The sequence below is a fragment of the Schistocerca americana genome, unplaced genomic scaffold (genome assembly GCF_021461395.2).
Source record: "Schistocerca americana isolate TAMUIC-IGC-003095 unplaced genomic scaffold, iqSchAmer2.1 HiC_scaffold_363, whole genome shotgun sequence".
NCBI lineage: Eukaryota > Metazoa > Arthropoda > Insecta > Orthoptera > Acrididae > Schistocerca > Schistocerca americana.
The window spans coordinates 18,543-41,409 of record NW_025726086.1 but is presented as its reverse complement, the minus strand read 5'-3'; the positions used below and the strand labels follow the sequence as shown (position 1 = coordinate 41,409).

The 22,867-nt window shown below is 50.3% G+C and overlaps 41 non-coding genes across 41 annotated transcripts; all 41 read right to left on the bottom strand.

Annotated features, from left to right (window-relative positions):
• Positions 1–169: 169 nt before the first annotated feature.
• Trnas-uga lies at positions 170–251 on the bottom strand. Its single transcript has one exon. It is a non-coding gene; the product is annotated as a tRNA-Ser (tRNA).
• Positions 252–942: 691 nt separating this feature from the next.
• Positions 943–1,024, bottom strand: Trnas-cga. The gene has a single exon. It is a non-coding gene; the product is annotated as a tRNA-Ser (tRNA).
• A 138-nt stretch (positions 1,025–1,162) lies between these two features.
• Positions 1,163–1,235, bottom strand: Trnak-uuu. The gene has a single exon. It is a non-coding gene; the product is annotated as a tRNA-Lys (tRNA).
• Positions 1,236–1,763: 528 nt separating this feature from the next.
• Positions 1,764–1,836, bottom strand: Trnaf-gaa. The gene has a single exon. It is a non-coding gene; the product is annotated as a tRNA-Phe (tRNA).
• Positions 1,837–2,394: 558 nt separating this feature from the next.
• On the bottom strand, positions 2,395–2,476 carry Trnas-uga. Its single transcript has one exon. It is a non-coding gene; the product is annotated as a tRNA-Ser (tRNA).
• A 691-nt stretch (positions 2,477–3,167) lies between these two features.
• Positions 3,168–3,249, bottom strand: Trnas-cga. Its single transcript has one exon. It is a non-coding gene; the product is annotated as a tRNA-Ser (tRNA).
• Positions 3,250–3,387: 138 nt separating this feature from the next.
• Positions 3,388–3,460, bottom strand: Trnak-uuu. The gene has a single exon. It is a non-coding gene; the product is annotated as a tRNA-Lys (tRNA).
• A 528-nt stretch (positions 3,461–3,988) lies between these two features.
• Positions 3,989–4,061, bottom strand: Trnaf-gaa. Its single transcript has one exon. It is a non-coding gene; the product is annotated as a tRNA-Phe (tRNA).
• Positions 4,062–4,619: 558 nt separating this feature from the next.
• On the bottom strand, positions 4,620–4,701 carry Trnas-uga. Its single transcript has one exon. It is a non-coding gene; the product is annotated as a tRNA-Ser (tRNA).
• Positions 4,702–5,392: 691 nt separating this feature from the next.
• Positions 5,393–5,474, bottom strand: Trnas-cga. Its single transcript has one exon. It is a non-coding gene; the product is annotated as a tRNA-Ser (tRNA).
• A 138-nt stretch (positions 5,475–5,612) lies between these two features.
• Positions 5,613–5,685, bottom strand: Trnak-uuu. Its single transcript has one exon. It is a non-coding gene; the product is annotated as a tRNA-Lys (tRNA).
• Positions 5,686–6,213: 528 nt separating this feature from the next.
• Positions 6,214–6,286, bottom strand: Trnaf-gaa. The gene has a single exon. It is a non-coding gene; the product is annotated as a tRNA-Phe (tRNA).
• A 558-nt stretch (positions 6,287–6,844) lies between these two features.
• Positions 6,845–6,926, bottom strand: Trnas-uga. The gene has a single exon. It is a non-coding gene; the product is annotated as a tRNA-Ser (tRNA).
• A 691-nt stretch (positions 6,927–7,617) lies between these two features.
• On the bottom strand, positions 7,618–7,699 carry Trnas-cga. The gene has a single exon. It is a non-coding gene; the product is annotated as a tRNA-Ser (tRNA).
• Positions 7,700–7,837: 138 nt separating this feature from the next.
• Positions 7,838–7,910, bottom strand: Trnak-uuu. Its single transcript has one exon. It is a non-coding gene; the product is annotated as a tRNA-Lys (tRNA).
• Positions 7,911–8,438: 528 nt separating this feature from the next.
• On the bottom strand, positions 8,439–8,511 carry Trnaf-gaa. Its single transcript has one exon. It is a non-coding gene; the product is annotated as a tRNA-Phe (tRNA).
• A 558-nt stretch (positions 8,512–9,069) lies between these two features.
• On the bottom strand, positions 9,070–9,151 carry Trnas-uga. Its single transcript has one exon. It is a non-coding gene; the product is annotated as a tRNA-Ser (tRNA).
• Positions 9,152–9,842: 691 nt separating this feature from the next.
• On the bottom strand, positions 9,843–9,924 carry Trnas-cga. Its single transcript has one exon. It is a non-coding gene; the product is annotated as a tRNA-Ser (tRNA).
• Positions 9,925–10,062: 138 nt separating this feature from the next.
• On the bottom strand, positions 10,063–10,135 carry Trnak-uuu. Its single transcript has one exon. It is a non-coding gene; the product is annotated as a tRNA-Lys (tRNA).
• Positions 10,136–10,663: 528 nt separating this feature from the next.
• On the bottom strand, positions 10,664–10,736 carry Trnaf-gaa. Its single transcript has one exon. It is a non-coding gene; the product is annotated as a tRNA-Phe (tRNA).
• A 558-nt stretch (positions 10,737–11,294) lies between these two features.
• On the bottom strand, positions 11,295–11,376 carry Trnas-uga. The gene has a single exon. It is a non-coding gene; the product is annotated as a tRNA-Ser (tRNA).
• Positions 11,377–12,067: 691 nt separating this feature from the next.
• Trnas-cga lies at positions 12,068–12,149 on the bottom strand. Its single transcript has one exon. It is a non-coding gene; the product is annotated as a tRNA-Ser (tRNA).
• Positions 12,150–12,287: 138 nt separating this feature from the next.
• On the bottom strand, positions 12,288–12,360 carry Trnak-uuu. Its single transcript has one exon. It is a non-coding gene; the product is annotated as a tRNA-Lys (tRNA).
• Positions 12,361–12,888: 528 nt separating this feature from the next.
• Positions 12,889–12,961, bottom strand: Trnaf-gaa. Its single transcript has one exon. It is a non-coding gene; the product is annotated as a tRNA-Phe (tRNA).
• Positions 12,962–13,519: 558 nt separating this feature from the next.
• Trnas-uga lies at positions 13,520–13,601 on the bottom strand. Its single transcript has one exon. It is a non-coding gene; the product is annotated as a tRNA-Ser (tRNA).
• Positions 13,602–14,292: 691 nt separating this feature from the next.
• On the bottom strand, positions 14,293–14,374 carry Trnas-cga. Its single transcript has one exon. It is a non-coding gene; the product is annotated as a tRNA-Ser (tRNA).
• Positions 14,375–14,512: 138 nt separating this feature from the next.
• Trnak-uuu lies at positions 14,513–14,585 on the bottom strand. The gene has a single exon. It is a non-coding gene; the product is annotated as a tRNA-Lys (tRNA).
• Positions 14,586–15,113: 528 nt separating this feature from the next.
• On the bottom strand, positions 15,114–15,186 carry Trnaf-gaa. Its single transcript has one exon. It is a non-coding gene; the product is annotated as a tRNA-Phe (tRNA).
• Positions 15,187–15,744: 558 nt separating this feature from the next.
• Trnas-uga lies at positions 15,745–15,826 on the bottom strand. Its single transcript has one exon. It is a non-coding gene; the product is annotated as a tRNA-Ser (tRNA).
• A 691-nt stretch (positions 15,827–16,517) lies between these two features.
• On the bottom strand, positions 16,518–16,599 carry Trnas-cga. Its single transcript has one exon. It is a non-coding gene; the product is annotated as a tRNA-Ser (tRNA).
• Positions 16,600–16,737: 138 nt separating this feature from the next.
• On the bottom strand, positions 16,738–16,810 carry Trnak-uuu. The gene has a single exon. It is a non-coding gene; the product is annotated as a tRNA-Lys (tRNA).
• A 528-nt stretch (positions 16,811–17,338) lies between these two features.
• On the bottom strand, positions 17,339–17,411 carry Trnaf-gaa. The gene has a single exon. It is a non-coding gene; the product is annotated as a tRNA-Phe (tRNA).
• A 558-nt stretch (positions 17,412–17,969) lies between these two features.
• Positions 17,970–18,051, bottom strand: Trnas-uga. Its single transcript has one exon. It is a non-coding gene; the product is annotated as a tRNA-Ser (tRNA).
• A 691-nt stretch (positions 18,052–18,742) lies between these two features.
• On the bottom strand, positions 18,743–18,824 carry Trnas-cga. The gene has a single exon. It is a non-coding gene; the product is annotated as a tRNA-Ser (tRNA).
• Positions 18,825–18,962: 138 nt separating this feature from the next.
• Trnak-uuu lies at positions 18,963–19,035 on the bottom strand. Its single transcript has one exon. It is a non-coding gene; the product is annotated as a tRNA-Lys (tRNA).
• Positions 19,036–19,563: 528 nt separating this feature from the next.
• On the bottom strand, positions 19,564–19,636 carry Trnaf-gaa. Its single transcript has one exon. It is a non-coding gene; the product is annotated as a tRNA-Phe (tRNA).
• Positions 19,637–20,194: 558 nt separating this feature from the next.
• Positions 20,195–20,276, bottom strand: Trnas-uga. Its single transcript has one exon. It is a non-coding gene; the product is annotated as a tRNA-Ser (tRNA).
• A 691-nt stretch (positions 20,277–20,967) lies between these two features.
• On the bottom strand, positions 20,968–21,049 carry Trnas-cga. The gene has a single exon. It is a non-coding gene; the product is annotated as a tRNA-Ser (tRNA).
• A 138-nt stretch (positions 21,050–21,187) lies between these two features.
• On the bottom strand, positions 21,188–21,260 carry Trnak-uuu. Its single transcript has one exon. It is a non-coding gene; the product is annotated as a tRNA-Lys (tRNA).
• Positions 21,261–21,788: 528 nt separating this feature from the next.
• Positions 21,789–21,861, bottom strand: Trnaf-gaa. The gene has a single exon. It is a non-coding gene; the product is annotated as a tRNA-Phe (tRNA).
• Positions 21,862–22,419: 558 nt separating this feature from the next.
• Positions 22,420–22,501, bottom strand: Trnas-uga. The gene has a single exon. It is a non-coding gene; the product is annotated as a tRNA-Ser (tRNA).
• Positions 22,502–22,867: the final 366 nt, after the last annotated feature.

Genomic DNA, 22,867 nt, shown 5'->3' with positions numbered 1-22,867 from the left:
CTAAAATGGACTGTGAGACGAGGAGATGAGCTGCGGCTTCTGGACGCGACTGTAACGCTGCGCCCTGGATCAAATAGTACTGCACATTGCTGGTGACCCACGTGTTTAGTAGTGACGCAACTGCTAGGATGCAGCTGAAACGTCCATCTTTTGAGAGCGAGAAAATTTTCGCAGTCGGCAGGACTCGAACCTACGCTCCCAGAGGGAATCTGATTTCAAGTCAGACGCCTTAACCACTCGGCCACGACTGCCGGTGGCAGAAGCGACTCCCGACAAGTGAAACCGCCACCTTTACAAGCAATCTGATGGCAGAAAACGGCGTGGCCTCACTCTTTTCCGTAGGGTTTCCATTAGCCGTTACGAAAGTGTATTAATTTTCGCCCAGACAGGGACTTGAACCCAGGACCCTTTGTTTGAAAGCCTAACGCTCTACCGACTCAGCTATGCGGGCCCACGCACGAGCATTATCGTACAGCTGCGTGGTGTGCGAGTGATTCGCATGTTGTAATTACTGGCTTATGGCTCCAATGGCGACTTCACCGACTTCCCGCTGACGCACCGCTGACGCTAGTTTTCTGTCGTCTTAAAACGATGGGCATACCTCCAAGCAACTGCGAGATCTTATGAAAAGAAACGCTGCACCACTGCCTTTGCCGCGCTCGAATGATTGAATTGCGATTCTTAAAAAGAAATGAATGTTCGCTCTGTCCAACACTTTCGAGCACATCTGTGTACTCACGATCTCAGCGACGGCTTTCTGCAGTCCCAGCATCAGCGCGAGGTGAACCGATGGCCACAGTAAGCAGCGGTCGTCGCGAAACTCAGTATTCTTAAACGGAAACTTTCGTCTTGTTGAGAATGGCGTCACTGGTTTGCACCCGCATTCGCCCACGCATGTCACAGGTGTGCGAAAATTTTTGCTCCTCTTTACGCAAAATCGCACGCAGCCGGTAGGATTCGAACCTACGCTCCCAGAGGGAATCTGATTTCGAGTCAGACGCCTTAACCACTCGGCCACGACTGCCGGTAGCGCGGTGTTGTCCCGACACATGCAACTGCTACTGTTTAAAGCACTGTGGTGTCAGAAACAGGCGTAGCTGCATTATTTTCCGTAGCGTTTCCACCGCTACCAGACGAATCGCTACCAAAGTATTAAAATTTCCGCCCGGACAGGGACTTGAACCCTGGACCCTTAGGTTAAAAGCCTAATGCTCTACCGACTGAGCTATCCGGGCTCACGCGACGCTGTGAAACCTCCCACGATGCACAACTCACGTCCTTTACTGCTGTGCAATCGCTGCATGGGGCCGTTACTAATAAAACGTCGCCTAAATGCTGTCTGCAAACTTATCGCGATAAGCTCGTAACACACTACCGAAGACTGCTGACACACGATGCAACAACAAATTGCAGGAGTCGTTACGTCTCATACGTTGGAGCAGCGAATTTACATGTTTTGTCGACACTCACTGGGCAATTGGAAAATTCGCAAGCATTTCGAATGCAATGTTTCCCACGTTTTCGCTCATTTCACGGTTCCGTTGAAGACGTTCTTCACCACCTGACACAGAAAAAGGAACGCAGTCGGTAGGACTTTTTTGATTCTTTTGCTTCTAAGGGAGTCAGTTGTCTAGTGAGTTCCTCTTATGGCATGCACTAGACAACCAGAACACCTACAGGAGAGAGTCATTGTTGTTGTCAGCGGTAGTTGCATTATCACCAACGCAGAGCAATTCCATTGGCGTCGCATCAAAACGGGTACCTGCCGAAACCCGGGATCGAACCAGGGACCTTTAGATCTTCAGTCTAACGCTCTCCCAACTGAGCTATTTCGGCTGACGTTGAACGGTGCTGTTTGCATGTGTTCGTCAAACTCTGCCTCGTTGCCAATTTCACAGTCACCTTCGTCTGATAAGACACAGGGACGCTGAAAGGCGAGCAGCCGATGCAGTGAAGTCCCACACACATTTCTTCTGCTTCCATCATCGTAACAAGCAAACATGTCGACTCGATTCGTGTAATATTCACTTCGCTGACTTCACGTGACGCCGCGCTGACGCTAGAAAACCCGTGCTATATCGATGCCAGGGGCAACTCATGTGCAGAGAACGACACAAGAAGGAGTGAGCCTCTCCACCGTATGAGAGGCAGTTTCTAGCAGATACACACGGTAAAACATTCGACTTGCGTTAGCTCATAAATTGCTACACGTCATCGTCTGCAAGCTAAAATGGACTGTGAGACGAGGAGATGAGCTGCGGCTTCTGGACGCGACTGTAACGCTGCGCCCTGGATCAAATAGTACTGCACATTGCTGGTGACCCACGTGTTTAGTAGTGACGCAACTGCTAGGATGCAGCTGAAACGTCCATCTTTTGAGAGCGAGAAAATTTTCGCAGTCGGCAGGACTCGAACCTACGCTCCCAGAGGGAATCTGATTTCAAGTCAGACGCCTTAACCACTCGGCCACGACTGCCGGTGGCAGAAGCGACTCCCGACAAGTGAAACCGCCACCTTTACAAGCAATCTGATGGCAGAAAACGGCGTGGCCTCACTCTTTTCCGTAGGGTTTCCATTAGCCGTTACGAAAGTGTATTAATTTTCGCCCAGACAGGGACTTGAACCCAGGACCCTTTGTTTGAAAGCCTAACGCTCTACCGACTCAGCTATGCGGGCCCACGCACGAGCATTATCGTACAGCTGCGTGGTGTGCGAGTGATTCGCATGTTGTAATTACTGGCTTATGGCTCCAATGGCGACTTCACCGACTTCCCGCTGACGCACCGCTGACGCTAGTTTTCTGTCGTCTTAAAACGATGGGCATACCTCCAAGCAACTGCGAGATCTTATGAAAAGAAACGCTGCACCACTGCCTTTGCCGCGCTCGAATGATTGAATTGCGATTCTTAAAAAGAAATGAATGTTCGCTCTGTCCAACACTTTCGAGCACATCTGTGTACTCACGATCTCAGCGACGGCTTTCTGCAGTCCCAGCATCAGCGCGAGGTGAACCGATGGCCACAGTAAGCAGCGGTCGTCGCGAAACTCAGTATTCTTAAACGGAAACTTTCGTCTTGTTGAGAATGGCGTCACTGGTTTGCACCCGCATTCGCCCACGCATGTCACAGGTGTGCGAAAATTTTTGCTCCTCTTTACGCAAAATCGCACGCAGCCGGTAGGATTCGAACCTACGCTCCCAGAGGGAATCTGATTTCGAGTCAGACGCCTTAACCACTCGGCCACGACTGCCGGTAGCGCGGTGTTGTCCCGACACATGCAACTGCTACTGTTTAAAGCACTGTGGTGTCAGAAACAGGCGTAGCTGCATTATTTTCCGTAGCGTTTCCACCGCTACCAGACGAATCGCTACCAAAGTATTAAAATTTCCGCCCGGACAGGGACTTGAACCCTGGACCCTTAGGTTAAAAGCCTAATGCTCTACCGACTGAGCTATCCGGGCTCACGCGACGCTGTGAAACCTCCCACGATGCACAACTCACGTCCTTTACTGCTGTGCAATCGCTGCATGGGGCCGTTACTAATAAAACGTCGCCTAAATGCTGTCTGCAAACTTATCGCGATAAGCTCGTAACACACTACCGAAGACTGCTGACACACGATGCAACAACAAATTGCAGGAGTCGTTACGTCTCATACGTTGGAGCAGCGAATTTACATGTTTTGTCGACACTCACTGGGCAATTGGAAAATTCGCAAGCATTTCGAATGCAATGTTTCCCACGTTTTCGCTCATTTCACGGTTCCGTTGAAGACGTTCTTCACCACCTGACACAGAAAAAGGAACGCAGTCGGTAGGACTTTTTTGATTCTTTTGCTTCTAAGGGAGTCAGTTGTCTAGTGAGTTCCTCTTATGGCATGCACTAGACAACCAGAACACCTACAGGAGAGAGTCATTGTTGTTGTCAGCGGTAGTTGCATTATCACCAACGCAGAGCAATTCCATTGGCGTCGCATCAAAACGGGTACCTGCCGAAACCCGGGATCGAACCAGGGACCTTTAGATCTTCAGTCTAACGCTCTCCCAACTGAGCTATTTCGGCTGACGTTGAACGGTGCTGTTTGCATGTGTTCGTCAAACTCTGCCTCGTTGCCAATTTCACAGTCACCTTCGTCTGATAAGACACAGGGACGCTGAAAGGCGAGCAGCCGATGCAGTGAAGTCCCACACACATTTCTTCTGCTTCCATCATCGTAACAAGCAAACATGTCGACTCGATTCGTGTAATATTCACTTCGCTGACTTCACGTGACGCCGCGCTGACGCTAGAAAACCCGTGCTATATCGATGCCAGGGGCAACTCATGTGCAGAGAACGACACAAGAAGGAGTGAGCCTCTCCACCGTATGAGAGGCAGTTTCTAGCAGATACACACGGTAAAACATTCGACTTGCGTTAGCTCATAAATTGCTACACGTCATCGTCTGCAAGCTAAAATGGACTGTGAGACGAGGAGATGAGCTGCGGCTTCTGGACGCGACTGTAACGCTGCGCCCTGGATCAAATAGTACTGCACATTGCTGGTGACCCACGTGTTTAGTAGTGACGCAACTGCTAGGATGCAGCTGAAACGTCCATCTTTTGAGAGCGAGAAAATTTTCGCAGTCGGCAGGACTCGAACCTACGCTCCCAGAGGGAATCTGATTTCAAGTCAGACGCCTTAACCACTCGGCCACGACTGCCGGTGGCAGAAGCGACTCCCGACAAGTGAAACCGCCACCTTTACAAGCAATCTGATGGCAGAAAACGGCGTGGCCTCACTCTTTTCCGTAGGGTTTCCATTAGCCGTTACGAAAGTGTATTAATTTTCGCCCAGACAGGGACTTGAACCCAGGACCCTTTGTTTGAAAGCCTAACGCTCTACCGACTCAGCTATGCGGGCCCACGCACGAGCATTATCGTACAGCTGCGTGGTGTGCGAGTGATTCGCATGTTGTAATTACTGGCTTATGGCTCCAATGGCGACTTCACCGACTTCCCGCTGACGCACCGCTGACGCTAGTTTTCTGTCGTCTTAAAACGATGGGCATACCTCCAAGCAACTGCGAGATCTTATGAAAAGAAACGCTGCACCACTGCCTTTGCCGCGCTCGAATGATTGAATTGCGATTCTTAAAAAGAAATGAATGTTCGCTCTGTCCAACACTTTCGAGCACATCTGTGTACTCACGATCTCAGCGACGGCTTTCTGCAGTCCCAGCATCAGCGCGAGGTGAACCGATGGCCACAGTAAGCAGCGGTCGTCGCGAAACTCAGTATTCTTAAACGGAAACTTTCGTCTTGTTGAGAATGGCGTCACTGGTTTGCACCCGCATTCGCCCACGCATGTCACAGGTGTGCGAAAATTTTTGCTCCTCTTTACGCAAAATCGCACGCAGCCGGTAGGATTCGAACCTACGCTCCCAGAGGGAATCTGATTTCGAGTCAGACGCCTTAACCACTCGGCCACGACTGCCGGTAGCGCGGTGTTGTCCCGACACATGCAACTGCTACTGTTTAAAGCACTGTGGTGTCAGAAACAGGCGTAGCTGCATTATTTTCCGTAGCGTTTCCACCGCTACCAGACGAATCGCTACCAAAGTATTAAAATTTCCGCCCGGACAGGGACTTGAACCCTGGACCCTTAGGTTAAAAGCCTAATGCTCTACCGACTGAGCTATCCGGGCTCACGCGACGCTGTGAAACCTCCCACGATGCACAACTCACGTCCTTTACTGCTGTGCAATCGCTGCATGGGGCCGTTACTAATAAAACGTCGCCTAAATGCTGTCTGCAAACTTATCGCGATAAGCTCGTAACACACTACCGAAGACTGCTGACACACGATGCAACAACAAATTGCAGGAGTCGTTACGTCTCATACGTTGGAGCAGCGAATTTACATGTTTTGTCGACACTCACTGGGCAATTGGAAAATTCGCAAGCATTTCGAATGCAATGTTTCCCACGTTTTCGCTCATTTCACGGTTCCGTTGAAGACGTTCTTCACCACCTGACACAGAAAAAGGAACGCAGTCGGTAGGACTTTTTTGATTCTTTTGCTTCTAAGGGAGTCAGTTGTCTAGTGAGTTCCTCTTATGGCATGCACTAGACAACCAGAACACCTACAGGAGAGAGTCATTGTTGTTGTCAGCGGTAGTTGCATTATCACCAACGCAGAGCAATTCCATTGGCGTCGCATCAAAACGGGTACCTGCCGAAACCCGGGATCGAACCAGGGACCTTTAGATCTTCAGTCTAACGCTCTCCCAACTGAGCTATTTCGGCTGACGTTGAACGGTGCTGTTTGCATGTGTTCGTCAAACTCTGCCTCGTTGCCAATTTCACAGTCACCTTCGTCTGATAAGACACAGGGACGCTGAAAGGCGAGCAGCCGATGCAGTGAAGTCCCACACACATTTCTTCTGCTTCCATCATCGTAACAAGCAAACATGTCGACTCGATTCGTGTAATATTCACTTCGCTGACTTCACGTGACGCCGCGCTGACGCTAGAAAACCCGTGCTATATCGATGCCAGGGGCAACTCATGTGCAGAGAACGACACAAGAAGGAGTGAGCCTCTCCACCGTATGAGAGGCAGTTTCTAGCAGATACACACGGTAAAACATTCGACTTGCGTTAGCTCATAAATTGCTACACGTCATCGTCTGCAAGCTAAAATGGACTGTGAGACGAGGAGATGAGCTGCGGCTTCTGGACGCGACTGTAACGCTGCGCCCTGGATCAAATAGTACTGCACATTGCTGGTGACCCACGTGTTTAGTAGTGACGCAACTGCTAGGATGCAGCTGAAACGTCCATCTTTTGAGAGCGAGAAAATTTTCGCAGTCGGCAGGACTCGAACCTACGCTCCCAGAGGGAATCTGATTTCAAGTCAGACGCCTTAACCACTCGGCCACGACTGCCGGTGGCAGAAGCGACTCCCGACAAGTGAAACCGCCACCTTTACAAGCAATCTGATGGCAGAAAACGGCGTGGCCTCACTCTTTTCCGTAGGGTTTCCATTAGCCGTTACGAAAGTGTATTAATTTTCGCCCAGACAGGGACTTGAACCCAGGACCCTTTGTTTGAAAGCCTAACGCTCTACCGACTCAGCTATGCGGGCCCACGCACGAGCATTATCGTACAGCTGCGTGGTGTGCGAGTGATTCGCATGTTGTAATTACTGGCTTATGGCTCCAATGGCGACTTCACCGACTTCCCGCTGACGCACCGCTGACGCTAGTTTTCTGTCGTCTTAAAACGATGGGCATACCTCCAAGCAACTGCGAGATCTTATGAAAAGAAACGCTGCACCACTGCCTTTGCCGCGCTCGAATGATTGAATTGCGATTCTTAAAAAGAAATGAATGTTCGCTCTGTCCAACACTTTCGAGCACATCTGTGTACTCACGATCTCAGCGACGGCTTTCTGCAGTCCCAGCATCAGCGCGAGGTGAACCGATGGCCACAGTAAGCAGCGGTCGTCGCGAAACTCAGTATTCTTAAACGGAAACTTTCGTCTTGTTGAGAATGGCGTCACTGGTTTGCACCCGCATTCGCCCACGCATGTCACAGGTGTGCGAAAATTTTTGCTCCTCTTTACGCAAAATCGCACGCAGCCGGTAGGATTCGAACCTACGCTCCCAGAGGGAATCTGATTTCGAGTCAGACGCCTTAACCACTCGGCCACGACTGCCGGTAGCGCGGTGTTGTCCCGACACATGCAACTGCTACTGTTTAAAGCACTGTGGTGTCAGAAACAGGCGTAGCTGCATTATTTTCCGTAGCGTTTCCACCGCTACCAGACGAATCGCTACCAAAGTATTAAAATTTCCGCCCGGACAGGGACTTGAACCCTGGACCCTTAGGTTAAAAGCCTAATGCTCTACCGACTGAGCTATCCGGGCTCACGCGACGCTGTGAAACCTCCCACGATGCACAACTCACGTCCTTTACTGCTGTGCAATCGCTGCATGGGGCCGTTACTAATAAAACGTCGCCTAAATGCTGTCTGCAAACTTATCGCGATAAGCTCGTAACACACTACCGAAGACTGCTGACACACGATGCAACAACAAATTGCAGGAGTCGTTACGTCTCATACGTTGGAGCAGCGAATTTACATGTTTTGTCGACACTCACTGGGCAATTGGAAAATTCGCAAGCATTTCGAATGCAATGTTTCCCACGTTTTCGCTCATTTCACGGTTCCGTTGAAGACGTTCTTCACCACCTGACACAGAAAAAGGAACGCAGTCGGTAGGACTTTTTTGATTCTTTTGCTTCTAAGGGAGTCAGTTGTCTAGTGAGTTCCTCTTATGGCATGCACTAGACAACCAGAACACCTACAGGAGAGAGTCATTGTTGTTGTCAGCGGTAGTTGCATTATCACCAACGCAGAGCAATTCCATTGGCGTCGCATCAAAACGGGTACCTGCCGAAACCCGGGATCGAACCAGGGACCTTTAGATCTTCAGTCTAACGCTCTCCCAACTGAGCTATTTCGGCTGACGTTGAACGGTGCTGTTTGCATGTGTTCGTCAAACTCTGCCTCGTTGCCAATTTCACAGTCACCTTCGTCTGATAAGACACAGGGACGCTGAAAGGCGAGCAGCCGATGCAGTGAAGTCCCACACACATTTCTTCTGCTTCCATCATCGTAACAAGCAAACATGTCGACTCGATTCGTGTAATATTCACTTCGCTGACTTCACGTGACGCCGCGCTGACGCTAGAAAACCCGTGCTATATCGATGCCAGGGGCAACTCATGTGCAGAGAACGACACAAGAAGGAGTGAGCCTCTCCACCGTATGAGAGGCAGTTTCTAGCAGATACACACGGTAAAACATTCGACTTGCGTTAGCTCATAAATTGCTACACGTCATCGTCTGCAAGCTAAAATGGACTGTGAGACGAGGAGATGAGCTGCGGCTTCTGGACGCGACTGTAACGCTGCGCCCTGGATCAAATAGTACTGCACATTGCTGGTGACCCACGTGTTTAGTAGTGACGCAACTGCTAGGATGCAGCTGAAACGTCCATCTTTTGAGAGCGAGAAAATTTTCGCAGTCGGCAGGACTCGAACCTACGCTCCCAGAGGGAATCTGATTTCAAGTCAGACGCCTTAACCACTCGGCCACGACTGCCGGTGGCAGAAGCGACTCCCGACAAGTGAAACCGCCACCTTTACAAGCAATCTGATGGCAGAAAACGGCGTGGCCTCACTCTTTTCCGTAGGGTTTCCATTAGCCGTTACGAAAGTGTATTAATTTTCGCCCAGACAGGGACTTGAACCCAGGACCCTTTGTTTGAAAGCCTAACGCTCTACCGACTCAGCTATGCGGGCCCACGCACGAGCATTATCGTACAGCTGCGTGGTGTGCGAGTGATTCGCATGTTGTAATTACTGGCTTATGGCTCCAATGGCGACTTCACCGACTTCCCGCTGACGCACCGCTGACGCTAGTTTTCTGTCGTCTTAAAACGATGGGCATACCTCCAAGCAACTGCGAGATCTTATGAAAAGAAACGCTGCACCACTGCCTTTGCCGCGCTCGAATGATTGAATTGCGATTCTTAAAAAGAAATGAATGTTCGCTCTGTCCAACACTTTCGAGCACATCTGTGTACTCACGATCTCAGCGACGGCTTTCTGCAGTCCCAGCATCAGCGCGAGGTGAACCGATGGCCACAGTAAGCAGCGGTCGTCGCGAAACTCAGTATTCTTAAACGGAAACTTTCGTCTTGTTGAGAATGGCGTCACTGGTTTGCACCCGCATTCGCCCACGCATGTCACAGGTGTGCGAAAATTTTTGCTCCTCTTTACGCAAAATCGCACGCAGCCGGTAGGATTCGAACCTACGCTCCCAGAGGGAATCTGATTTCGAGTCAGACGCCTTAACCACTCGGCCACGACTGCCGGTAGCGCGGTGTTGTCCCGACACATGCAACTGCTACTGTTTAAAGCACTGTGGTGTCAGAAACAGGCGTAGCTGCATTATTTTCCGTAGCGTTTCCACCGCTACCAGACGAATCGCTACCAAAGTATTAAAATTTCCGCCCGGACAGGGACTTGAACCCTGGACCCTTAGGTTAAAAGCCTAATGCTCTACCGACTGAGCTATCCGGGCTCACGCGACGCTGTGAAACCTCCCACGATGCACAACTCACGTCCTTTACTGCTGTGCAATCGCTGCATGGGGCCGTTACTAATAAAACGTCGCCTAAATGCTGTCTGCAAACTTATCGCGATAAGCTCGTAACACACTACCGAAGACTGCTGACACACGATGCAACAACAAATTGCAGGAGTCGTTACGTCTCATACGTTGGAGCAGCGAATTTACATGTTTTGTCGACACTCACTGGGCAATTGGAAAATTCGCAAGCATTTCGAATGCAATGTTTCCCACGTTTTCGCTCATTTCACGGTTCCGTTGAAGACGTTCTTCACCACCTGACACAGAAAAAGGAACGCAGTCGGTAGGACTTTTTTGATTCTTTTGCTTCTAAGGGAGTCAGTTGTCTAGTGAGTTCCTCTTATGGCATGCACTAGACAACCAGAACACCTACAGGAGAGAGTCATTGTTGTTGTCAGCGGTAGCTGCATTATCACCAACGCAGAGCAATTCCATTGGCGTCGCATCAAAACGAGTACCTGCCGAAACCCGGGATCGAACCAGGGACCTTTAGATCTTCAGTCTAACGCTCTCCCAACTGAGCTATTTCGGCTGACGTTGAACGGTGCTGTTTGCATGTGTTCGTCAAACTCTGCCTCGTTGCCAATTTCACAGTCACCTTCGTCTGATAAGACACAGGGACGCTGAAAGGCGAGCAGCCGATGCAGTGAAGTCCCACACACATTTCTTCTGCTTCCATCATCGTAACAAGCAAACATGTCGACTCGATTCGTGTAATATTCACTTCGCTGACTTCACGTGACGCCGCGCTGACGCTAGAAAACCCGTGCTATATCGATGCCAGGGGCAACTCATGTGCAGAGAACGACACAAGAAGGAGTGAGCCTCTCCACCGTATGAGAGGCAGTTTCTAGCAGATACACACGGTAAAACATTCGACTTGCGTTAGCTCATAAATTGCTACACGTCATCGTCTGCAAGCTAAAATGGACTGTGAGACGAGGAGATGAGCTGCGGCTTCTGGACGCGACTGTAACGCTGCGCCCTGGATCAAATAGTACTGCACATTGCTGGTGACCCACGTGTTTAGTAGTGACGCAACTGCTAGGATGCAGCTGAAACGTCCATCTTTTGAGAGCGAGAAAATTTTCGCAGTCGGCAGGACTCGAACCTACGCTCCCAGAGGGAATCTGATTTCAAGTCAGACGCCTTAACCACTCGGCCACGACTGCCGGTGGCAGAAGCGACTCCCGACAAGTGAAACCGCCACCTTTACAAGCAATCTGATGGCAGAAAACGGCGTGGCCTCACTCTTTTCCGTAGGGTTTCCATTAGCCGTTACGAAAGTGTATTAATTTTCGCCCAGACAGGTACTTGAACCCAGGACCCTTTGTTTGAAAGCCTAACGCTCTACCGACTCAGCTATGCGGGCCCACGCACGAGCATTATCGTACAGCTGCGTGGTGTGCGAGTGATTCGCATGTTGTAATTACTGGCTTATGGCTCCAATGGCGACTTCACCGACTTCCCGCTGACGCACCGCTGACGCTAGTTTTCTGTCGTCTTAAAACGATGGGCATACCTCCAAGCAACTGCGAGATCTTATGAAAAGAAACGCTGCACCACTGCCTTTGCCGCGCTCGAATGATTGAATTGCGATTCTTAAAAAGAAATGAATGTTCGCTCTGTCCAACACTTTCGAGCACATCTGTGTACTCACGATCTCAGCGACGGCTTTCTGCAGTCCCAGCATCAGCGCGAGGTGAACCGATGGCCACAGTAAGCAGCGGTCGTCGCGAAACTCAGTATTCTTAAACGGAAACTTTCGTCTTGTTGAGAATGGCGTCACTGGTTTGCACCCGCATTCGCCCACGCATGTCACAGGTGTGCGAAAATTTTTGCTCCTCTTTACGCAAAATCGCACGCAGCCGGTAGGATTCGAACCTACGCTCCCAGAGGGAATCTGATTTCGAGTCAGACGCCTTAACCACTCGGCCACGACTGCCGGTAGCGCGGTGTTGTCCCGACACATGCAACTGCTACTGTTTAAAGCACTGTGGTGTCAGAAACAGGCGTAGCTGCATTATTTTCCGTAGCGTTTCCACCGCTACCAGACGAATCGCTACCAAAGTATTAAAATTTCCGCCCGGACAGGGACTTGAACCCTGGACCCTTAGGTTAAAAGCCTAATGCTCTACCGACTGAGCTATCCGGGCTCACGCGACGCTGTGAAACCTCCCACGATGCACAACTCACGTCCTTTACTGCTGTGCAATCGCTGCATGGGGCCGTTACTAATAAAACGTCGCCTAAATGCTGTCTGCAAACTTATCGCGATAAGCTCGTAACACACTACCGAAGACTGCTGACACACGATGCAACAACAAATTGCAGGAGTCGTTACGTCTCATACGTTGGAGCAGCGAATTTACATGTTTTGTCGACACTCACTGGGCAATTGGAAAATTCGCAAGCATTTCGAATGCAATGTTTCCCACGTTTTCGCTCATTTCACGGTTCCGTTGAAGACGTTCTTCACCACCTGACACAGAAAAAGGAACGCAGTCGGTAGGACTTTTTTGATTCTTTTGCTTCTAAGGGAGTCAGTTGTCTAGTGAGTTCCTCTTATGGCATGCACTAGACAACCAGAACACCTACAGGAGAGAGTCATTGTTGTTGTCAGCGGTAGTTGCATTATCACCAACGCAGAGCAATTCCATTGGCGTCGCATCAAAACGAGTACCTGCCGAAACCCGGGATCGAACCAGGGACCTTTAGATCTTCAGTCTAACGCTCTCCCAACTGAGCTATTTCGGCTGACGTTGAACGGTGCTGTTTGCATGTGTTCGTCAAACTCTGCCTCGTTGCCAATTTCACAGTCACCTTCGTCTGATAAGACACAGGGACGCTGAAAGGCGAGCAGCCGATGCAGTGAAGTCCCACACACATTTCTTCTGCTTCCATCATCGTAACAAGCAAACATGTCGACTCGATTCGTGTAATATTCACTTCGCTGACTTCACGTGACGCCGCGCTGACGCTAGAAAACCCGTGCTATATCGATGCCAGGGGCAACTCATGTGCAGAGAACGACACAAGAAGGAGTGAGCCTCTCCACCGTATGAGAGGCAGTTTCTAGCAGATACACACGGTAAAACATTCGACTTGCGTTAGCTCATAAATTGCTACACGTCATCGTCTGCAAGCTAAAATGGACTGTGAGACGAGGAGATGAGCTGCGGCTTCTGGACGCGACTGTAACGCTGCGCCCTGGATCAAATAGTACTGCACATTGCTGGTGACCCACGTGTTTAGTAGTGACGCAACTGCTAGGATGCAGCTGAAACGTCCATCTTTTGAGAGCGAGAAAATTTTCGCAGTCGGCAGGACTCGAACCTACGCTCCCAGAGGGAATCTGATTTCAAGTCAGACGCCTTAACCACTCGGCCACGACTGCCGGTGGCAGAAGCGACTCCCGACAAGTGAAACCGCCACCTTTACAAGCAATCTGATGGCAGAAAACGGCGTGGCCTCACTCTTTTCCGTAGGGTTTCCATTAGCCGTTACGAAAGTGTATTAATTTTCGCCCAGACAGGGACTTGAACCCAGGACCCTTTGTTTGAAAGCCTAACGCTCTACCGACTCAGCTATGCGGGCCCACGCACGAGCATTATCGTACAGCTGCGTGGTGTGCGAGTGATTCGCATGTTGTAATTACTGGCTTATGGCTCCAATGGCGACTTCACCGACTTCCCGCTGACGCACCGCTGACGCTAGTTTTCTGTCGTCTTAAAACGATGGGCATACCTCCAAGCAACTGCGAGATCTTATGAAAAGAAACGCTGCACCACTGCCTTTGCCGCGCTCGAATGATTGAATTGCGATTCTTAAAAAGAAATGAATGTTCGCTCTGTCCAACACTTTCGAGCACATCTGTGTACTCACGATCTCAGCGACGGCTTTCTGCAGTCCCAGCATCAGCGCGAGGTGAACCGATGGCCACAGTAAGCAGCGGTCGTCGCGAAACTCAGTATTCTTAAACGGAAACTTTCGTCTTGTTGAGAATGGCGTCACTGGTTTGCACCCGCATTCGCCCACGCATGTCACAGGTGTGCGAAAATTTTTGCTCCTCTTTACGCAAAATCGCACGCAGCCGGTAGGATTCGAACCTACGCTCCCAGAGGGAATCTGATTTCGAGTCAGACGCCTTAACCACTCGGCCACGACTGCCGGTAGCGCGGTGTTGTCCCGACACATGCAACTGCTACTGTTTAAAGCACTGTGGTGTCAGAAACAGGCGTAGCTGCATTATTTTCCGTAGCGTTTCCACCGCTACCAGACGAATCGCTACCAAAGTATTAAAATTTCCGCCCGGACAGGGACTTGAACCCTGGACCCTTAGGTTAAAAGCCTAATGCTCTACCGACTGAGCTATCCGGGCTCACGCGACGCTGTGAAACCTCCCACGATGCACAACTCACGTCCTTTACTGCTGTGCAATCGCTGCATGGGGCCGTTACTAATAAAACGTCGCCTAAATGCTGTCTGCAAACTTATCGCGATAAGCTCGTAACACACTACCGAAGACTGCTGACACACGATGCAACAACAAATTGCAGGAGTCGTTACGTCTCATACGTTGGAGCAGCGAATTTACATGTTTTGTCGACACTCACTGGGCAATTGGAAAATTCGCAAGCATTTCGAATGCAATGTTTCCCACGTTTTCGCTCATTTCACGGTTCCGTTGAAGACGTTCTTCACCACCTGACACAGAAAAAGGAACGCAGTCGGTAGGACTTTTTTGATTCTTTTGCTTCTAAGGGAGTCAGTTGTCTAGTGAGTTCCTCTTATGGCATGCACTAGACAACCAGAACACCTACAGGAGAGAGTCATTGTTGTTGTCAGCGGTAGCTGCATTATCACCAACGCAGAGCAATTCCATTGGCGTCGCATCAAAACGAGTACCTGCCGAAACCCGGGATCGAACCAGGGACCTTTAGATCTTCAGTCTAACGCTCTCCCAACTGAGCTATTTCGGCTGACGTTGAACGGTGCTGTTTGCATGTGTTCGTCAAACTCTGCCTCGTTGCCAATTTCACAGTCACCTTCGTCTGATAAGACACAGGGACGCTGAAAGGCGAGCAGCCGATGCAGTGAAGTCCCACACACATTTCTTCTGCTTCCATCATCGTAACAAGCAAACATGTCGACTCGATTCGTGTAATATTCACTTCGCTGACTTCACGTGACGCCGCGCTGACGCTAGAAAACCCGTGCTATATCGATGCCAGGGGCAACTCATGTGCAGAGAACGACACAAGAAGGAGTGAGCCTCTCCACCGTATGAGAGGCAGTTTCTAGCAGATACACACGGTAAAACATTCGACTTGCGTTAGCTCATAAATTGCTACACGTCATCGTCTGCAAGCTAAAATGGACTGTGAGACGAGGAGATGAGCTGCGGCTTCTGGACGCGACTGTAACGCTGCGCCCTGGATCAAATAGTACTGCACATTGCTGGTGACCCACGTGTTTAGTAGTGACGCAACTGCTAGGATGCAGCTGAAACGTCCATCTTTTGAGAGCGAGAAAATTTTCGCAGTCGGCAGGACTCGAACCTACGCTCCCAGAGGGAATCTGATTTCAAGTCAGACGCCTTAACCACTCGGCCACGACTGCCGGTGGCAGAAGCGACTCCCGACAAGTGAAACCGCCACCTTTACAAGCAATCTGATGGCAGAAAACGGCGTGGCCTCACTCTTTTCCGTAGGGTTTCCATTAGCCGTTACGAAAGTGTATTAATTTTCGCCCAGACAGGTACTTGAACCCAGGACCCTTTGTTTGAAAGCCTAACGCTCTACCGACTCAGCTATGCGGGCCCACGCACGAGCATTATCGTACAGCTGCGTGGTGTGCGAGTGATTCGCATGTTGTAATTACTGGCTTATGGCTCCAATGGCGACTTCACCGACTTCCCGCTGACGCACCGCTGACGCTAGTTTTCTGTCGTCTTAAAACGATGGGCATACCTCCAAGCAACTGCGAGATCTTATGAAAAGAAACGCTGCACCACTGCCTTTGCCGCGCTCGAATGATTGAATTGCGATTCTTAAAAAGAAATGAATGTTCGCTCTGTCCAACACTTTCGAGCACATCTGTGTACTCACGATCTCAGCGACGGCTTTCTGCAGTCCCAGCATCAGCGCGAGGTGAACCGATGGCCACAGTAAGCAGCGGTCGTCGCGAAACTCAGTATTCTTAAACGGAAACTTTCGTCTTGTTGAGAATGGCGTCACTGGTTTGCACCCGCATTCGCCCACGCATGTCACAGGTGTGCGAAAATTTTTGCTCCTCTTTACGCAAAATCGCACGCAGCCGGTAGGATTCGAACCTACGCTCCCAGAGGGAATCTGATTTCGAGTCAGACGCCTTAACCACTCGGCCACGACTGCCGGTAGCGCGGTGTTGTCCCGACACATGCAACTGCTACTGTTTAAAGCACTGTGGTGTCAGAAACAGGCGTAGCTGCATTATTTTCCGTAGCGTTTCCACCGCTACCAGACGAATCGCTACCAAAGTATTAAAATTTCCGCCCGGACAGGGACTTGAACCCTGGACCCTTAGGTTAAAAGCCTAATGCTCTACCGACTGAGCTATCCGGGCTCACGCGACGCTGTGAAACCTCCCACGATGCACAACTCACGTCCTTTACTGCTGTGCAATCGCTGCATGGGGCCGTTACTAATAAAACGTCGCCTAAATGCTGTCTGCAAACTTATCGCGATAAGCTCGTAACACACTACCGAAGACTGCTGACACACGATGCAACAACAAATTGCAGGAGTCGTTACGTCTCATACGTTGGAGCAGCGAATTTACATGTTTTGTCGACACTCACTGGGCAATTGGAAAATTCGCAAGCATTTCGAATGCAATGTTTCCCACGTTTTCGCTCATTTCACGGTTCCGTTGAAGACGTTCTTCACCACCTGACACAGAAAAAGGAACGCAGTCGGTAGGACTTTTTTGATTCTTTTGCTTCTAAGGGAGTCAGTTGTCTAGTGAGTTCCTCTTATGGCATGCACTAGACAACCAGAACACCTACAGGAGAGAGTCATTGTTGTTGTCAGCGGTAGCTGCATTATCACCAACGCAGAGCAATTCCATTGGCGTCGCATCAAAACGAGTACCTGCCGAAACCCGGGATCGAACCAGGGACCTTTAGATCTTCAGTCTAACGCTCTCCCAACTGAGCTATTTCGGCTGACGTTGAACGGTGCTGTTTGCATGTGTTCGTCAAACTCTGCCTCGTTGCCAATTTCACAGTCACCTTCGTCTGATAAGACACAGGGACGCTGAAAGGCGAGCAGCCGATGCAGTGAAGTCCCACACACATTTCTTCTGCTTCCATCATCGTAACAAGCAAACATGTCGACTCGATTCGTGTAATATTCACTTCGCTGACTTCACGTGACGCCGCGCTGACGCTAGAAAACCCGTGCTATATCGATGCCAGGGGCAACTCATGTGCAGAGAACGACACAAGAAGGAGTGAGCCTCTCCACCGTATGAGAGGCAGTTTCTAGCAGATACACACGGTAAAACATTCGACTTGCGTTAGCTCATAAATTGCTACACGTCATCGTCTGCAAGCTAAAATGGACTGTGAGACGAGGAGATGAGCTGCGGCTTCTGGACGCGACTGTAACGCTGCGCCCTGGATCAAATAGTACTGCACATTGCTGGTGACCCACGTGTTTAGTAGTGACGCAACTGCTAGGATGCAGCTGAAACGTCCATCTTTTGAGAGCGAGAAAATTTTCGCAGTCGGCAGGACTCGAACCTACGCTCCCAGAGGGAATCTGATTTCAAGTCAGACGCCTTAACCACTCGGCCACGACTGCCGGTGGCAGAAGCGACTCCCGACAAGTGAAACCGCCACCTTTACAAGCAATCTGATGGCAGAAAACGGCGTGGCCTCACTCTTTTCCGTAGGGTTTCCATTAGCCGTTACGAAAGTGTATTAATTTTCGCCCAGACAGGTACTTGAACCCAGGACCCTTTGTTTGAAAGCCTAACGCTCTACCGACTCAGCTATGCGGGCCCACGCACGAGCATTATCGTACAGCTGCGTGGTGTGCGAGTGATTCGCATGTTGTAATTACTGGCTTATGGCTCCAATGGCGACTTCACCGACTTCCCGCTGACGCACCGCTGACGCTAGTTTTCTGTCGTCTTAAAACGATGGGCATACCTCCAAGCAACTGCGAGATCTTATGAAAAGAAACGCTGCACCACTGCCTTTGCCGCGCTCGAATGATTGAATTGCGATTCTTAAAAAGAAATGAATGTTCGCTCTGTCCAACACTTTCGAGCACATCTGTGTACTCACGATCTCAGCGACGGCTTTCTGCAGTCCCAGCATCAGCGCGAGGTGAACCGATGGCCACAGTAAGCAGCGGTCGTCGCGAAACTCAGTATTCTTAAACGGAAACTTTCGTCTTGTTGAGAATGGCGTCACTGGTTTGCACCCGCATTCGCCCACGCATGTCACAGGTGTGCGAAAATTTTTGCTCCTCTTTACGCAAAATCGCACGCAGCCGGTAGGATTCGAACCTACGCTCCCAGAGGGAATCTGATTTCGAGTCAGACGCCTTAACCACTCGGCCACGACTGCCGGTAGCGCGGTGTTGTCCCGACACATGCAACTGCTACTGTTTAAAGCACTGTGGTGTCAGAAACAGGCGTAGCTGCATTATTTTCCGTAGCGTTTCCACCGCTACCAGACGAATCGCTACCAAAGTATTAAAATTTCCGCCCGGACAGGGACTTGAACCCTGGACCCTTAGGTTAAAAGCCTAATGCTCTACCGACTGAGCTATCCGGGCTCACGCGACGCTGTGAAACCTCCCACGATGCACAACTCACGTCCTTTACTGCTGTGCAATCGCTGCATGGGGCCGTTACTAATAAAACGTCGCCTAAATGCTGTCTGCAAACTTATCGCGATAAGCTCGTAACACACTACCGAAGACTGCTGACACACGATGCAACAACAAATTGCAGGAGTCGTTACGTCTCATACGTTGGAGCAGCGAATTTACATGTTTTGTCGACACTCACTGGGCAATTGGAAAATTCGCAAGCATTTCGAATGCAATGTTTCCCACGTTTTCGCTCATTTCACGGTTCCGTTGAAGACGTTCTTCACCACCTGACACAGAAAAAGGAACGCAGTCGGTAGGACTTTTTTGATTCTTTTGCTTCTAAGGGAGTCAGTTGTCTAGTGAGTTCCTCTTATGGCATGCACTAGACAACCAGAACACCTACAGGAGAGAGTCATTGTTGTTGTCAGCGGTAGTTGCATTATCACCAACGCAGAGCAATTCCATTGGCGTCGCATCAAAACGAGTACCTGCCGAAACCCGGGATCGAACCAGGGACCTTTAGATCTTCAGTCTAACGCTCTCCCAACTGAGCTATTTCGGCTGACGTTGAACGGTGCTGTTTGCATGTGTTCGTCAAACTCTGCCTCGTTGCCAATTTCACAGTCACCTTCGTCTGATAAGACACAGGGACGCTGAAAGGCGAGCAGCCGATGCAGTGAAGTCCCACACACATTTCTTCTGCTTCCATCATCGTAACAAGCAAACATGTCGACTCGATTCGTGTAATATTCACTTCGCTGACTTCACGTGACGCCGCGCTGACGCTAGAAAACCCGTGCTATATCGATGCCAGGGGCAACTCATGTGCAGAGAACGACACAAGAAGGAGTGAGCCTCTCCACCGTATGAGAGGCAGTTTCTAGCAGATACACACGGTAAAACATTCGACTTGCGTTAGCTCATAAATTGCTACACGTCATCGTCTGCAAGCTAAAATGGACTGTGAGACGAGGAGATGAGCTGCGGCTTCTGGACGCGACTGTAACGCTGCGCCCTGGATCAAATAGTACTGCACATTGCTGGTGACCCACGTGTTTAGTAGTGACGCAACTGCTAGGATGCAGCTGAAACGTCCATCTTTTGAGAGCGAGAAAATTTTCGCAGTCGGCAGGACTCGAACCTACGCTCCCAGAGGGAATCTGATTTCAAGTCAGACGCCTTAACCACTCGGCCACGACTGCCGGTGGCAGAAGCGACTCCCGACAAGTGAAACCGCCACCTTTACAAGCAATCTGATGGCAGAAAACGGCGTGGCCTCACTCTTTTCCGTAGGGTTTCCATTAGCCGTTACGAAAGTGTATTAATTTTCGCCCAGACAGGGACTTGAACCCAGGACCCTTTGTTTGAAAGCCTAACGCTCTACCGACTCAGCTATGCGGGCCCACGCACGAGCATTATCGTACAGCTGCGTGGTGTGCGAGTGATTCGCATGTTGTAATTACTGGCTTATGGCTCCAATGGCGACTTCACCGACTTCCCGCTGACGCACCGCTGACGCTAGTTTTCTGTCGTCTTAAAACGATGGGCATACCTCCAAGCAACTGCGAGATCTTATGAAAAGAAACGCTGCACCACTGCCTTTGCCGCGCTCGAATGATTGAATTGCGATTCTTAAAAAGAAATGAATGTTCGCTCTGTCCAACACTTTCGAGCACATCTGTGTACTCACGATCTCAGCGACGGCTTTCTGCAGTCCCAGCATCAGCGCGAGGTGAACCGATGGCCACAGTAAGCAGCGGTCGTCGCGAAACTCAGTATTCTTAAACGGAAACTTTCGTCTTGTTGAGAATGGCGTCACTGGTTTGCACCCGCATTCGCCCACGCATGTCACAGGTGTGCGAAAATTTTTGCTCCTCTTTACGCAAAATCGCACGCAGCCGGTAGGATTCGAACCTACGCTCCCAGAGGGAATCTGATTTCGAGTCAGACGCCTTAACCACTCGGCCACGACTGCCGGTAGCGCGGTGTTGTCCCGACACATGCAACTGCTACTGTTTAAAGCACTGTGGTGTCAGAAACAGGCGTAGCTGCATTATTTTCCGTAGCGTTTCCACCGCTACCAGACGAATCGCTACCAAAGTATTAAAATTTCCGCCCGGACAGGGACTTGAACCCTGGACCCTTAGGTTAAAAGCCTAATGCTCTACCGACTGAGCTATCCGGGCTCACGCGACGCTGTGAAACCTCCCACGATGCACAACTCACGTCCTTTACTGCTGTGCAATCGCTGCATGGGGCCGTTACTAATAAAACGTCGCCTAAATGCTGTCTGCAAACTTATCGCGATAAGCTCGTAACACACTACCGAAGACTGCTGACACACGATGCAACAACAAATTGCAGGAGTCGTTACGTCTCATACGTTGGAGCAGCGAATTTACATGTTTTGTCGACACTCACTGGGCAATTGGAAAATTCGCAAGCATTTCGAATGCAATGTTTCCCACGTTTTCGCTCATTTCACGGTTCCGTTGAAGACGTTCTTCACCACCTGACACAGAAAAAGGAACGCAGTCGGTAGGACTTTTTTGATTCTTTTGCTTCTAAGGGAGTCAGTTGTCTAGTGAGTTCCTCTTATGGCATGCACTAGACAACCAGAACACCTACAGGAGAGAGTCATTGTTGTTGTCAGCGGTAGCTGCATTATCACCAACGCAGAGCAATTCCATTGGCGTCGCATCAAAACGAGTACCTGCCGAAACCCGGGATCGAACCAGGGACCTTTAGATCTTCAGTCTAACGCTCTCCCAACTGAGCTATTTCCGCTGACGTTGAACGGTGCTGTTTGCATGTGTTCGTCAAACTCTGCCTCGTTGCCAATTTCACAGTCACCTTCGTCTGATAAGACACAGGGACGCTGAAAGGCGAGCAGCCGATGCAGTGAAGTCCCACACACATTTCTTCTGCTTCCATCATCGTAACAAGCAAACATGTCGACTCGATTCGTGTAATATTCACTTCGCTGACTTCACGTGACGCCGCGCTGACGCTAGAAAACCCGTGCTATATCGATGCCAGGGGCAACTCATGTGCAGAGAACGACACAAGAAGGAGTGAGCCTCTCCACCGTATGAGAGGCAGTTTCTAGCAGATACACACGGTAAAACATTCGACTTGCGTTAGCTCATAAATTGCTACACGTCATCGTCTGCAAGCTAAAATGGACTGTGAGACGAGGAGATGAGCTGCGGCTTCTGGACGCGACTGTAACGCTGCGCCCTGGATCAAATAGTACTGCACATTGCTGGTGACCCACGTGTTTAGTAGTGACGCAACTGCTAGGATGCAGCTGAAACGTCCATCTTTTGAGAGCGAGAAAATTTTCGCAGTCGGCAGGACTCGAACCTACGCTCCCAGAGGGAATCTGATTTCAAGTCAGACGCCTTAACCACTCGGCCACGACTGCCGGTGGCAGAAGCGACTCCCGACAAGTGAAACCGCCACCTTTACAAGCAATCTGATGGCAGAAAACGGCGTGGCCTCACTCTTTTCCGTAGGGTTTCCATTAGCCGTTACGAAAGTGTATTAATTTTCGCCCAGACAGGGACTTGAACCCAGGACCCTTTGTTTGAAAGCCTAACGCTCTACCGACTCAGCTATGCGGGCCCACGCACGAGCATTATCGTACAGCTGCGTGGTGTGCGAGTGATTCGCATGTTGTAATTACTGGCTTATGGCTCCAATGGCGACTTCACCGACTTCCCGCTGACGCACCGCTGACGCTAGTTTTCTGTCGTCTTAAAACGATGGGCATACCTCCAAGCAACTGCGA